Raw genomic sequence first — 15603 nt, 5'->3', positions numbered from 1 at the left:
GGAGGCTAAGATGAGAATCTCTCTCTTTGTCTTTTCCAGCTTCTAAAGATTGCATAACTTGGCTTGTGGCTTTTATATGTATCTGGGTTTGTTTTTATATAAAAATAACACTTTTTCCTACATTTTTGCTCCAGGAAAACATGCCATGCTCATGATGTTGTTTCATGCATTATTCCCCTTAGCCCTTGTCCAGTCTGCCGGGCAGTCAGGCAAGGGGACCAAAGGGGAGATAGCAGGATCAGGAGGTCAGCAGGGCCCCCCAAGCCCAGATGTGGGGCTGTGGTGCTGTTGAGCCTCTTTGAGTTGGCTTGGTGGTTGCTGGGGCCCTGGATGCCGCCTTCTCTTGTAGAGGGAGGCTTCCAGCCAGGCATCACCAGACTTTTTCTGAAACTTAATGATGACTTCCAGGGCAGTGAGGCAGGATTTCACCTGTGTTGGGGGGGGCAGATAAAATATATTATGCTTACTTTGTTAAAGATGGCGCTGCCCACGTGGAAGCTGTCGCCAGGTGATATTAATGTGTGTTGGGGGCAGGCTGTGAACAGGCAGGATCCTTGTAGCCTGGGGCTTGGTTTTAGGACTAAGCCTTTCCCACCCTTTCTGATGTGGGGTGGTACAATCCCATCGTGCCTCAGATAAGTGACTTTGTATTAGAGACTTCCTTATTTGTATATTGAATTAAAGGTTTTGATTTCTACACTATAAAGTGGGGCAGACTGGGAGCTTGCTCTCTTGGTTCCTGAGATTAGCATTAGAGGAGAGAGCAGAGAGGAGAGCAGAGAGGAGAGCAGAGAGAGGCCACATGGAGGAGGCCAGGAGAAGCAGCCAAGATGGTGGAGTGCTGAGTGAGAAGCCAGTTGGTGCAGAGTTTATGCAGGGAGAAGGAAGGAGATAGGAAACAGAGGTGAATAAGTCTGGTGAGCTAGAAACCTTTAATTCTAGGAAACTCAGATAAAGTTAGTAGCTTTGTGAGCACTGAGTGAGTGAATTTTGGAGCCCATTGTGTGTTTTTACTTACCCACCAGGTGCAAGTTAGAATTAAAGATGATGGCCCACCAGTTCGTGGCTCCATTGTTTCATTACCGTCTGTCCAAATCGAATGCGAACGTGCATGGGCTGAGAGGCTATGATGGTGGCCGTGGCAACTGGCCATACAACCTGGTAGCTGCATCTGTGCTTGGCCCACTACCTTGACTGACCATGCCATCCTGTGGTAGTTGTGGCTAGGCATCGTTGGGAAGAGGTGGTGCTCAATCTGAAAGTTGAAGTGCCACTGAGCCAGTCAATGGAGAGAGAGGACTCCATGTTGCAGGCACAACCCACTGAGAGCCAGCCCAGCCCCAGTGCTTCTTGTGGCCAGTCTCCTTGAGGATATGGTTCATCTGTGTGATGCACATAAACAGTGGCTGTCTAGGACCCTGAAATCCAGGAAGAAGGACAGAGCCCTGGGAACACTTAGAAGGGGATATAGGAGAAGAAGAAACAAGAATGTAAGCTGGAGCCCAGAGCAAGCCTGTCCACTGCATGCATACCAGCATGGACTCCAGGTTTTCCACCTTAGTTCCCAGGGGGAGTAGCAGTGGGCCCATCATAAGGAAGAACAGGTGCCAGTGATTGTAGAGTGAAGACTTGGATTTCTTCCTGCCGTCCTCAATGGACAACTCCCCCAGGAGGAAAACAGGCACCAGGCTCACATCTGGATCTTTGTGAAAGATGTTGGTTTGGAGTGTTGCTGTGTGTGGCAGCAGTTCCACCAGGGCACAGAGAAACACTCAGTTGTCCCATCACAAACTGTTGAGCCACATGGTTCTACCAGGACTCCTTGGAGCCGCCCTTGGCTTCAGACAAAAACCTTCAGGCACCTTGGACCTTTCCAATCTGTGGAGTTAGTTGGCCTGGGGCTTCAAATGTCTTCTTCCTCTTTTGTCTCACTTCTCTGACTTGCTGTTCTGCCCTCCTCTGCCACTTTGAAAGGCCCATATAATGACATTAGGCCTGCCTAACAATCTACATATTTAAGGTCTGTGGATTTTAATTCCATCTACAAATTTTCTTTTTCCAAAAGCTAACACATTGAGATTCTGTGGCTTAGGGAATGGAAATCTTTGGGTGGCCATTAATCTGCCTACATAGAGGGAAAGAATAATGTTGATCATAATAGAAATACCAAATAAATTTAGGTACTAGCTCCTACACGATTTAGCCATTCTCAGTATTTAAAGGGCAAAAAATTTGACATGATAAAGTCACCTTAGTGTAATGGAAAGATAATGCCACGGGTCCATCTCAACAACCATGTACAAATCACAAAAAGGTCTAAGATTTCTGATTGCTTTTCAAATGAGAAAGTCAGTTTAATGACATAAAAGCTGTTTCCAGTTACAAAATTCTGTCATTCATTTTGAGTAAATTTAACAGCCAAGAATCTCCTGAATCTTGCCATGACACTGTCACTCCCAAACAAAAGACAAATGTCGGATTGCACCTGGTGCAATGGTCCGTGGTCCATGTGGAGAATTATAATGAGGATAAAGCCTGGGTTTATAATTTAATGGATTAAAATCCCATTGAAAGAGAGGCATGTATTGTCGTATCTAATTCCCCTGCTATTATTTGTTCTTCCTTTGTAAGAACAAGAAAGGCAAGCAAAGCATGGTACATGGCTAAGCATGAGAAAACAAGAGCCATTAGATACACTCATCTATTATTCCTAGGTATAGGAATGCATTAACTTCTCTAAAAATATAGATGCAGCTCCTCTTAAGCAAATCTTGAGCATAAAGGTGTCCCATAGGGTGCATGTGTTTTTAAACCGTGTCCAATCTTCTATAATTTTTTAATTTCTCCTTTAGAAACTCTTCCCAAATTGATGTTTTCTGTAGAAAGATTTTGGGATAGGGGTTTCCAAAAATAAATGTAGTACAAAGGTGTTGGTTTATTAATAACAGTACAACTATGTATGGCCAGCAGCCACGGCCACTATCACAGCAGCCCGGTCCATGCAGGTTTGCATTAGATTCGGACAGTCGGTAAAGAAACAATGGAGCCAAAAACTGATAGGCCATTTTCTTTAATTCTAGCTTACACCCAGCGGGCAAGTAAAAACACACACTGGGCTCCAAAACCCACTCACATTCAGTGCTCACAAAGCTACTGACTTATCCGAGTTTCCTAGAATCAAAGGCTTCTAGCTCACCAGCCTTATTCTCCTCAGTTCCCCATCTCCTTCCTTATCCCAGATACAAACTCTGCACAAAACTGGCATCTCACTCAGCACTCCGCCATCTTGGCTGCTTCTCCTGGCCACATGACCTCTTTCTGCTCTCTGCTTTGCACCCTCTGCTCTCTCATGCTAATCATCCCAGGAACCAAGAGCCCAAACTCTTGTTCTGCCCCCATTTTATATTGTCGCTTCACAACCTCTAATCCAATATACAAAACAGGGAAGTCTCTAATACAAAGTCACTTCTCTGAGGCATGATTGGATTGTACCACCCCACATCAGAAAGGGTGGGAAAGGCTTAATCCCAGAACCAAGCCCCAGGCTACAACGATCCTGCCTGCCCCCAACACACATTAATATCACCTGGGCAACGGCCTCCTCGTGGGCAGCGTAATCTTTAACAAAGTGAGCATAATACATTTTATCTGCCCAACAAACTACTATTTTTCAATCATCTAGGGCCTTAATATTTTTAAAATAAGAATATTTATTATCTACTAATTCATAGTGGTTTCATCCATAGAAAATAGTCTCATTCACCATCTTAATTAGACACATTTTACTTATTTTTCCAGTATTTGCTGGTCATCTTACCTATACTCTGAACTAGGCTAGACATTGGAAATACAAAGATGACTGGTACATAAATTTTTATCTCAAGAATCCTAGAGTCTATTAGGAGGAAGACAAGTAAAAATAAAAACATAAAATAATAATTATTATTATTAGTATGCAAGAGGTAGCTGACATCATAATAAATCTACTCAAGGCAGAGATGGTTCATTAATTTTGTCAGGAAAATACAGGCATGTGTGGGAAGGTATAAAGAAGTAGTCATATATAAGTGGGCTTTTATTTTTCCAGGTGGACACACTAAGAAAAAGTATTTTACATAAAATTAACAATATATGTGTTGGGCTAATAAGTTTGTAAAATGTGTTTTTTAGGTTTGCTCACTTATATTTTGTATTGGCCTGGGCAGTACCATCTATATGTAGTCTGTGCAAAGCTGCAGTGCTTGCCCTCAGGAGGGCAGATTGCAAATTACAGATTATCCTCCTGTTTAGGAGGGGCCATTGTATTGCTAATGTTTGCTGGAGAAAGAATTTTTTTCCCCAGCCTGGGTTTTGCAGGAAGAGAGGAAAGAGTGCTGATGTGGAACCAAAACTGAGGGGCTTTGAGAGCTCCACTGAGACTGGTGGGGGCCTTTGATTCCAGGAGGAATCAGAGAAGGTTTTCAGGGTTGTGGAACTAGAGAATGAGTCAGGGCTTTGGGAGCTCTGAATGAGAGGGAAGCGGTCTTCCCTGACTGTTGGCTCTACTGCCGGTATGAGACTTCAGTAAATGCAATGGCTCACCATGTTTTGCTCTACTGTTTCTTTACCATCTGCCTAAATTCAATGAGAACCTGCATGGCCATGAAGGCGGCCACTGGCCATACAATATGCAAAAAGGAGAAAGGATGTGTGTGTATATCAATTTACTTCTTTCCATTTGTTTGGCAGTTACAAGAAGTTCTGTTTCAGTATATGCAAATTGTTAAAATTATGAGTGACTTTTCCTAACAATAATTTCCAAAAAAACAGAACCAAAGTTCATAAAATTATAAATTACATGGTAGAAGAGTAGAAATTTTACATTAAAACCTTAGGACTTATAAAAGAAAAGAAGAAGAAAAATCTTGTACTTAGTTCCAATGGCTTACATGAGTGAAGGAGACAGCTGGTAAAGCAAGCCAACAGAGACAAGGCCCAAGAGGATGGGAAAGGGCATAAAAAATGAAGGAGGCCCTGGCCGTTGGCTCAGCGGTAGAGCATCGGCACGGCATGTGGAAGTCCCAGGTTTGATTCCTGGCCAGGGCACACAGGAGAATCACCCATCTGATTCTCCACCCTTCCGCCTCTCCTTTCTCTCTATCTCTCTCTTCCCCTCCTACAGCCAAGGCTTCATTGGAACAAAGTTGGCCCAACCACTGAGGACGGCTCCGTGGCTCCCACCTCAGGCACTAGAATGGCTCTGGCTGCAGCGGAGCAACACACCAGATGGGAAGAGCATTGTCCCCTGGTGGGTATGCCTGGTGGATCCCAGTCAAGCACATGCAGGAGTCTGTCTGACTGCCTCCCTACTTCTAATTTCGGAAAAATACAGAAAAAAAAAAGAATGAAGGAGAGAGGTATATCTAAACACTCCAGAATATAAACTCTGACAACTGAGACATTCAGATAGAGGACTAAACTCAAAGGAAAAAAAGAATGTCTTAATATGTGTATTATTTTCAAAAGAAAAATTTATAAATATCTCACTAAAGGTATTAAGCAAAGAAACTTGAATAAGTTTTTAAGGAAAAAAGGATGGGACTGAAAAGATGGCAGCGGAGTAGGTGGATGCACAGATGCCCAGCTCTCACCACCAAACTGGAATACAAATCAATTTAGGAAAAATCAGCATGAAAAACCAACTCTGAACTACAAGAAGAGCTCTCAAAAACCAAGGAGCGGCCCTGGTCGTTTGGCTCAGCGGTAGAGCGTCGGCCTGGTGTGCAGGAGTCCCGGGTGCGATTCCTGGCCAGGGCACACAGGAGAAGCGCCCATCTGCTTCTCCACCCTTCCCCCTCTCCTTCTTCTCTGTCTCTCTCTTCCCCTCCAGAAGCCGAGGCTCCACTGGAGCAAAGATGGCCCGGGCGCTGGGGATGGCTCTGTGGCCTCTGCCTCAGGCGCTAGAATGGCTCTGGATGCAACAGAGTGATGCCCCAGAGGGGCAGAACATCGCCCCCTGGTGGGAATGCCAGGTGGATCCCGGTAGGGCGCATGCAGGAGTCTGTCTGACTGCCTCCCCATTTCCAGCTTTAGAAAAATGAAAAAAAAAAAAAAAAAAAACAGTAAAAAAAAACCAAAACCAAGGAGCAAAGTAGAAGCCACAACAAACCTGGTAGGGAGTGCCTGAATCTCCCCTGCTGACAGGAATGGAGGGGGGGGTGAGGCTGAGAGCCCAGAGGGGATCTCACACAAGGGAAAAGAGCAGAAACTACTGCTCACAGCCACTTGCCTGGTGACCAGGGAGCGAGGTGTGTTGAAAAGACCAGCTTATCTCCCAAGTGGAAAGAAAAGAGAGAGGGACAGACTGTGAGGGGCTAAGGAATGAAGGAGACAACCTAAAAAAGCTGACTCATCCGTGCTGGAGGCGGCCATAGCTGGGGGAGGGACTGAACCTTTCACAAAACAGAGCTGAATTGCTTCCGGATCAGAGATCTCTGGACATCTACCCAGCTCCAATCAACACAACAAGACACAGCTGAAAACAAGAAGTGGGGAGGAGGGGCAGTAACTCAGGTCTCCATGGAGATCAGAGATACACCTCCCCCTACTGAAGCTGAGAAAACACCCTGCCCCCAGAGAGATTAATTGGCTAAAGTGGCCTTCAGAGTCTCAGGTTACACCCATCGCATTCCTGGATACAGTTTCAAGGAAGCCCCCTGCTGAGATCAGTAAACAAGACTATCATCTGTTAAGAAAACAAACAAATCAAGACTTCAAAGCTGCCCAAATCCGAAAGTGAATTACAGATAATAGCTGATACCAACCCAAGAAGACGTAGAAATAACACAATTGAAAACTGGAGGCAGACAACACCAAGCCTAGACTCAACCAACTCTACAAATAAAATACCCAAAAACAGACAATGAGAAGACAAAGAAGTGCAATCTAAATGAAACCACAAGAGATACCTTCAGGAGATGAACTGAGTGATATGGAAATAATCAAACTTCCAGATGCGGAGTTCTAAAATAATGATTGTAAGGATGCTTAGGAATCTTAGAACAACAATGGATGGTCATTATGAACATCTAAATAAAGAAATAGCAAGTATAAAAAAGAATCAGTCAGAGATGACAAATACAATATCAGAAATAAAGACCACAATGGAAGGAATTAAAAACAGGATAGATAGAGCTGAGGATCGAATCAGCGAGTTGGAGGACAACTTGAATGAAGGCATGAAAGCAGAGAGAAGAGAAAAGAGACTCAAAAAGTCAGAGGAAACTCTTAGAGAGCTCTGTGACAACATGAAGAGAAATAACATCAGCATCATAGGGGTTCCTGAAGAAGAAGAAAAAGAACAAGGGATAGAGACTTTGTTCAATCATATCATAGTTGAAAACTTCCCTAAATTTTTTTTTTTAAATAAATTTTTATTAATGGTAATGGGATGACATTAATAAATCAGGGTACATATATTCAAAGAAAACATGTCTAGGTTATTTTGTCATTAAATTATGTTGCATACCCCTCGCCCAAAGTCAGATTGTCCTTCGCCACCCTCTATCTAGTTCTCTGTGCCCCTCCCCCTCCCCCTAACTCTTCCCCTGTCCTCCATCCCCCCACCCCTGGTAACCACCACACTCTTGTCCATGTCTCTTAGTCTCATTTTTATGTTCCACAAATGTATGGAATCATGTAGTTCTTGTTTTTTTCTGATTTACTTATTTCACTCCTTATAATGTTATCAAGATCCCACCATTTTGCTGTAAATGATCTGATGTCATCATTTCTTATGGCTGAGTAGTATTCCATAGTGTATATGTGCCACATCTTCTTTATCCAGTCTTCTATTGAAGGGCTTTTTGGTTGTTTCCATGTCTTGGCCACTGTGAACAGTGCTGCAATGAACATGGGGCTACATGTGTCTTCACGTATCAATGTTTCTGAGGTTTTGGGGTATATACCCAGTAGAGGGATTGCTGGGTCATAAGGTAAAAACTTCCCTAAATTAATGCAAGAGAAACCCTCACAAGTCCAAGAAGCACAGAGGACTCCATTAAAGAGAAACCGAAAGAAACCTACACCAAGACACATCATAATTAAAATACCAAAGTTAAGCAATAAAGAGAAAGTATTAAAAGCTGCAAGAGAAAAAAAAGTTATCACCTACAAAGGAGCCCCCATAAGGATGATATCCAACTTCTCAACAGAAACACTTGAGGCCAGAAGGGAATGGCAAGAAATATTCAAAGTAATGCAGAACAAGAACCTACAACCAAGACTACTTTATCCAGCAAGGCTATCGTTTAAAATCGAAGGAGAAATAAAAAGCTTCCCAGACAAACACCACTCATGGAATTCATTACAACCAAACCAATGCTGCAGGAAATGTTAAGGGGCCTGTTGTAAACAGACCAAAGTGGGAAAAGAATATAGCAAAAAAGGAATACACCTTTAAAGAAGAAAATGGCAATAAACAACTACATATCAATAATAACCTTAAATGTAAATGGATTAAATGATCCAATCAAAAGACATAAGGTAGCTGCATGGATAAGAAAACAGGACCCATACATATGCTGTCTACAAGAGACACACCTTAGAACAAAAGATACACATAGATTGAAGGTAAAAGGATGGGAAAAACATTTCATGCAAATGGAAATGAAAAAAAAGCTGGGGTAGCAATACTTATATCAGACAAATTGGACTTTAAAACAAAGGATATAGTAAGAGATAAAGAAGGCCACTACATAATGATAAAGGGAGTAATCCAACAGGAAGATATAACTATTATAAATATCTATGCACCTAATATAGGAGCACCCAAATATATAAAGCAGACTTTGATGGATTTAAAGGGCGAGATCAACAGCAATACTATAATAGTAGGGGATTTTAATACCCCACTAACATCACTAGATAGATCCTCAAGAAAGAAAATTAACAAAGAAACAGCAGACTTATTGGAAACACTAGATCAACTTGATTTAATAGATATATTCAGAACCTTTCACCCTAAAGCAGCAGAATATACATTCCTTTCAAGTGTTCATGGTACATTCTCTAGTATAGACCACATGTTAGGGCACAAAAGTGCTCTCAACAAATTTAAGAAGACTGAAATCATATCAAGCACTTTCTCCGATCACAATGCCATGAAACTAGAAATGAACCAAACAAAAAAGCTCAAAAATTCTCAAACACATGGAAACTAAATAGCAGGTTGTTAAATAACGAATGGATTAAAAATGGGTTCAAAGAAGAAATAAAAAAATTTGTAGAAAGGAATGACAATGAGCATACAACAACTCAAAATTTATGGGACACAGCAAAAGCAGTACTGAGAGGGAAGTTCATAGCACTACAGGCACACTTTCAGAAGCTAGAAAAAGCTCAAATAAACAACTGCATCTAAAAGAATTAGAAAAAGAACAGCAAGTAAAGCCCAAATGTAGTAGAAGGAAGGAAATAATAAAAGTCAGAGTAGAAATAAATGACATAGAGGCTAAAGAAACAATACAGAGGATCAATGAAACTAGGAGCTGGTTCTTTGAAAAGGTAAACAAGATTGATGAACCTTTAACTAGACTCACCAAGAAAAAGAGAGAGAGGACTCAAATAAATAAAATTAGAAATGAGAGAGGAGAAATAACAACTGACACAACGGAAATACAAAATATTGTAAGAAAATACTATGAAGAACTGTATGCCAAAAAACTAGACAATCTAGAAGAAATGGACAAATTCCTTGAAACATACAATCTTCCAAAAATCAATCTGGAATAATCAGAAAACCTAAACAGACCGATTACACCAAATGAGATTGAAACAGTTATCAAAAAACTCCCAACAAAAAAAAGTCCGGGGCCCGATGACTTCACAACGGAATTCTACCAAATATTCAAAGAAGAACTAACTCCTATCCTTCTCAAACTATTTCAAAAAATTCAAGAGGAAGGAAGACTTCCAACCTCCTTTTATGAGGCGAGCATAATTCTGATTCCAAAACCAGGCAAAGACAACACAAGAAAGAAAATTATAGGCCAATATCTCTAATGAATATAGATGCTAAAATCCTCAACAAAATATTAGCAAACCAGATCCAACAATATATGGAAAAATCATACACTATGATCAAGTGGGATTTATTCTGGGGAGGCAAGGCTGGTACAATATTCATAAATCAATCAATGTGATTCATCACATAAACAAAAAGAAGGAGAAAAACCATATGATAATTTTAATAGATGCAGAAAAAGCATTTGATAAAATTCAGCACCCATTCATGATCAAAACTCTCAGCAAAGTGGGAATATAGGGAACAGACCTCAACATGATAAAAGCCATCTATGAGAAACCCACAGCCAACATCATACTCAATGGGCAAAAATTGAAAGCAATACTCTTAAGTTCAGGAACAAGGCAGGGGTGCCCCCTTTCACTACTCTTATTTAACATAGTCCTGGAAGTCCTAGCCACAGCAATCAGACAAGAAGAAGAAATAAAAGGCATTCAAGTTGGAAAAGAAAAGTAAAACTATCATTATTTGCAGATGATATGATTGTATATAGAAAACCCTAAAGCAGGGGTCCCCAAACTTTTTACACAGGGGGCCAGTTCACTGTTTCTCAGACTGTTGGAGGGCCGGACTATAAAAAAAAAAACTATGAACAAATCCCTATGCACACTGCACATATTTTATTTTAAAGTAAAAAACAAAACGGGAACAAATACAATATTTAAAATAAAGAACAAGTAAATTTAAATCAACAAACTGACCAGTATTTCAATGGGAACTATGCTCCTCTCACTGACCACCAATGAAAGAGGTGACCCTTCCAGAAGTGCTGCGAGGGCCGAATAAATGGCCTCAGGGGGCTGCATGTGGCCCACGGGCCGTAGTTTGGGGACCCCTGCCCTAAAGTCTCAGTCAAAAAGCTACTGGACCTGATAAATGAATTCAGCAAAGTGGCAGGATATAAAATCAATACTCAGAAATCAGAGGCATTTTTATACACCAACAATGAACAGTCAGAAAGAGAAATTAAGGAAATAATCCCCTTCACAATTACAACCAAAAAAATAAAGTACCTAGGAGTAAACTTAACTAAGGAGACTAAAGACTTGTACTCGTAAAATTACAAAGCATTGATAAAAGAAATCAAGGAAGATACAAACAAGTGGAAGCATATACCGTGCTCATGGTTAGGAAGAATAAACATCATTAAAATGTCTATTTTACCCAAAGCAATCTATAAATTCAATGCAATACCAATTAAAATACCAATGACATACTTCAAAGATATAGACCACATATTCCAAAAATTTATATGGAACCAAAAGAGAACATGAATAGCCTCAGCAATCTTAAAAAAGAAGAATAAAGTGGGAGGTATCACACTTCCTGATATCAAATTATACTACAAGGCCATTGTACTCAAAACATCCTGGTACTGGCATAAGAACAGGCATCTAGATCAATGGAACAGAACAGAGAACCCAGAAATAAACCCATAGTTCTATGGACAACTGATATTTGACAAAGGAGGTAAGGAAATACAATGGAGTAAAGACAGCCTCTTTAACAAATGGTGTTGGAAAAATTGGACAGCTACCTGCAAAACAATGAAACTAGATCACCAACTTACACCACTCACAAAAATAAACTCAAAATGGATAAAAGACTTAAATGTAGGCCATGAAACCATAAGCATCTTAGAAGAAAACATAGGCAGTAAGCTCTCCGACATCTCTCGGAGCAATATATTTGCTGATTTATCTCCACGGGGAAGTGAAATAAAAGACAGGATAAACAAATGGGACTATATCAAACTAAAAAGCTTTTGCACAGTTAAAGACAACAAGAACAGAATAAAAAGACAAACTACACAATGGGAGAACATATTTGACAATACGTCTGATAAGGGGTTAGTAACCATAATTTATAAAGAACTTGTAAAACTCAACACCAGGAAGACAAACAATCCAATCCAAAAATGGGCAAAAGAGATGAATAGACACTTCTCCAAAGAGGACATACAGATGGCCAATAGGCATATGAAAAAATGCTCAACATCACTAATCATTAGAGAGATGCAAATTAAAACCACAATGAGATATCACCTCACACCAGCCAGAATGGCGCTCATGAACAAAACAACACAGAATAAGTGCTGGCGAGGATGTGGAGAAAAGGGAACCCTCCTGCACTGCTGGTGGGAATGCAGACTGGTGCAGCCACTGTGGAAAACAGTATGGAGATTCCTCAAAAAACTGAAAATCAAACTGCCTTTTGACCCAGCTATCCCACTTTTGGGAATATACCCCAAGGACACCATAGAATGGCTCGAAAAGGAGAAATGCACCCCCATGTTTGTGGCAGCATTGTTCACAATAGCGAAGATATGGAAACAGCCCAAGTGTCTGTCAGAGGACGAGTGGATTAAAAAGCTTTGGTACATATATACTATGGAATACTACTCAGCCATAAGAAATGATGACATCGGATCATTTACAATAACATGGATGGACCTTGATAACATTATACGGAGTGAAATAATTAAATCAGAAAAAAAACTAAGAACTATATGAATCCATACATAGAAGGTACATAAAAATGAGACTCAGAGACAGGAACAAGAGTGTGATGGCAACAGGGGAGGGGGATGGGGGGAGGGGGGATGGGGCGAAAAAGGAGAGAGGGGTTGGGGGAGGGGAGGGGCACAAGAAAACCAGATAGAAGGTGACAGAAGACAATTTAACTTTGGGGGAGGGGTATACAGCACAATCAAATGTCAAAATAATCTAGAGATGTTTTCTTTCAACATATGTACCCTGATTTATCAATGTCACTGCATTAAATTTAATAAATAATTTTTTTTTAAAAAAAGGATGATGATTGAAGCAATTTCTATTTTAATCATTTGTTACATCATTGATACTACTTTGATTTAGCGTTTGTCTTTATAGTAGTAAATGTTACTAGAAAGGAAAACTTATATACCATTTTATTTTTTGTGAAAGATGCTATAATTTTCTTCTTTGCTTGAGTAAATAAATACAAAAGGCTACCTTGGAGCAGATTTTTATTGTTTCTTCCCCAACAGTTGGGTGTTCCCTCTTGTCTAGAAGGATTTGAATAGATATATTAAGATGTGACCTAAAAGAGGCTACTCATTCCAATATCTTTGGATTTACAGGCATGATGATGGGCAAATGCAGGTAGAGTGCAGAGTGCATTCCTAACAGCTGTGGCTGATGCAATGCTGTGAGAATACTCCAGGACCTGAAACCCTCTTAGGCACACCCTGGAAGGGAGCTCGCCCACTATATGGAAATGACTCAGCACCAGCCAGGCAGCCTCCTGACTTATTTTGGCCATTTGCCCTACTATAACATCCTATTAGCTGAACCCATGTATATAAGCTAGTTTACTTCCTGAATAAAGTGGATCTGCATCACTGAACCTGGTCTCTGGAGTTGGGTCTCTGCATCTCCGTTGTCCTCACCCCTGGTGGGCCTTGTCCACAGGCAAAGAGAATGGACTAATCTAAATAACACTAAAAGTACATCCCAGGAGAAAAAGGTTAATGCCTAGAATACCTCTTCTTTGGTAATTTAATAATACCAGACCCTCCTCCAGAATAAATTCTCTTAGTCTTAATGAAGATTTCCTGGTAAGAAAAGAAATCAAGAGCCCCAACCTGAAATTTTCCATAAAGGTTGAGTAAACACATTTCAACACATGTGCTTGACCTTCAGAGAATAGCTACTTTTACCACAGCACATGACTGAGCCCCTCTTACCTAACAGGCACACTTTAAGGACAGTGACTGTACATAAGTGTACTTATTTTGTGAGACAGAGAGAGGGACAGATAAGGACAGACAGGAAAGGAGAGAGATGAAAAGCATAAATTCTTTGTTGTGACTCCTTAGTTGTTCATTGATTGCTTTCTCATATGTGCCTTGATGGGGGGGGGGGGGGTAGTGGAGGGCTACAGCAGAGCGAGTGACCACTTGCTTAAGCTAGCAACCTTGGGCTCAAGCCAGTGACTTTTGGGCTGAAGCCAGTGACCATGGGGTCATGTCTATGATCCCATGCTCAAACCAGTGACCCCACGCTCAAGCTGGTGAGCCCACACTCAAGCCGGATAAACCCACATTCAACCAACGACCTCGGGATTTTGAACCTGGGTCCTCTGTGTCCCAGTCCAATGCTCTACCCATTGCACCACCACCTGTTCATGCTATGAGTGTACATTTTTAAAAAGCTGTAATGTTAGCTCAATCCTTGAGCCCCACTGCAGCTGTGCAGGTGACTAGAGCTGTTCAGCAGCCCCATTTCAAAGGAAGGCATCAGACCATGTAAGACCAAGTTTTCATCAATGATACCTCTCAGGAATCAGACTCTAGGATAGACATTCAGTGTGGGTGGTTGATTGGAATCACTAGTATTACACAGTGAAGGAAGTCAGATAGGGTAGAGAGGAGGTAAAATGTGATACAGTGTCAACCAAGAAGGCCTCAACCAAATCTATAGAGACTTCTGGAGCTGAGATGGTCTTTCAGTGCTATGCCAAGGAGGTAGGGAGGCCGGGCCTTCTCCTCTCTGGATATGAGCTTCTAGAGAAGAGGATGAGTATTGCATGGGGAGGGGGACAAGGAGTTGGCATGATGCCTTGGGTGAGTGGCTCTCAGTGATCTGGAGAAACTCTCACATAATGACTTAAGTAACAGCTATCAGCTGCCAACACTCCCAGCAGCTGGACTAATGAGGGCTTCATCCTAAGGAGGCCATCTAGGCAGTGTCCTCAACACAGCCACTCCAAACAGCTAGGACCTAATGAACAGATTCTCCAGTCCTGTCTGGTCTAAAACATGCCAAGAGGTTAAATTTTATTTCTGACAAATATGTAAGAATTAGGATACATAAAGAGTGTCCTATGAAATTAACCACTGATTTGTTCTCTGTAGTTCTAATAAGGCCTAAAGGTTTAAAGAATTTTCTGTAATCTTAAATGATACCATTCTAGATCTTGAAACATTGACTATAAATGATGACTTTTTTAAGTTGTATTTTTGTGATTTTCTTCCATCCACTGACCCTGTGCCTTCACTCCACTACCTCCCTGTTTTATTCCAATTAAGGCAGCTGCATCTTGCCCCTTCTTGAGCTCAGCCATCTATCTAATAAAATTATGGCCAGAAAAGGCTTGCAGTGCAATTTTGCAAATCATCATACATTTCACCTGATACTCCCTACCCTAGTTCCTTTCAGTGCTCTGTCCTCCCTTTTGGAAAAGCTAACAGGTGAAGACACTGCATGATGGTCCTGTCCAGTCTCAAGTATAATAGAAATGTACACTAAGCCCCAAGGAACTGTGATACAACAGACAAAGCAGGCAGAGATGCGGAAATGGTTTCAGTGAGTGGAAGAGATGCTATATATGGGGACCTCTGATTGGAACTCAAGACTATGCAGCTCCTGGTAAAGTCCTTCTGAAAGTCCACAGTCAGTAGCCCATAATTTACAGCAAAAATGGCTGAAATCATAGACAAAAGCTTGGGTAAATATATGCATTTTTAAATTTGTAGGTAAATAGCTCCTTTCTTTCTC

At 41.1% G+C, this 15603-nt stretch overlaps 1 pseudogene; it reads right to left on the bottom strand.

The window, feature by feature from the left end:
- Positions 1 to 246: 246 nt before the first annotated feature.
- On the bottom strand, positions 247 to 15169 carry LOC136398539 (fatty acid desaturase 3-like; annotated as a pseudogene).
- Positions 15170 to 15603: the final 434 nt, after the last annotated feature.

This window comes from Saccopteryx leptura, chromosome 3 (assembly GCF_036850995.1).
Source record: "Saccopteryx leptura isolate mSacLep1 chromosome 3, mSacLep1_pri_phased_curated, whole genome shotgun sequence".
Classification (NCBI taxonomy): Eukaryota; Metazoa; Chordata; class Mammalia; order Chiroptera; family Emballonuridae; genus Saccopteryx; species Saccopteryx leptura.
Note: the sequence above shows the minus strand (reverse complement) of the source record. Positions and strands in the feature narration are given on the sequence as shown.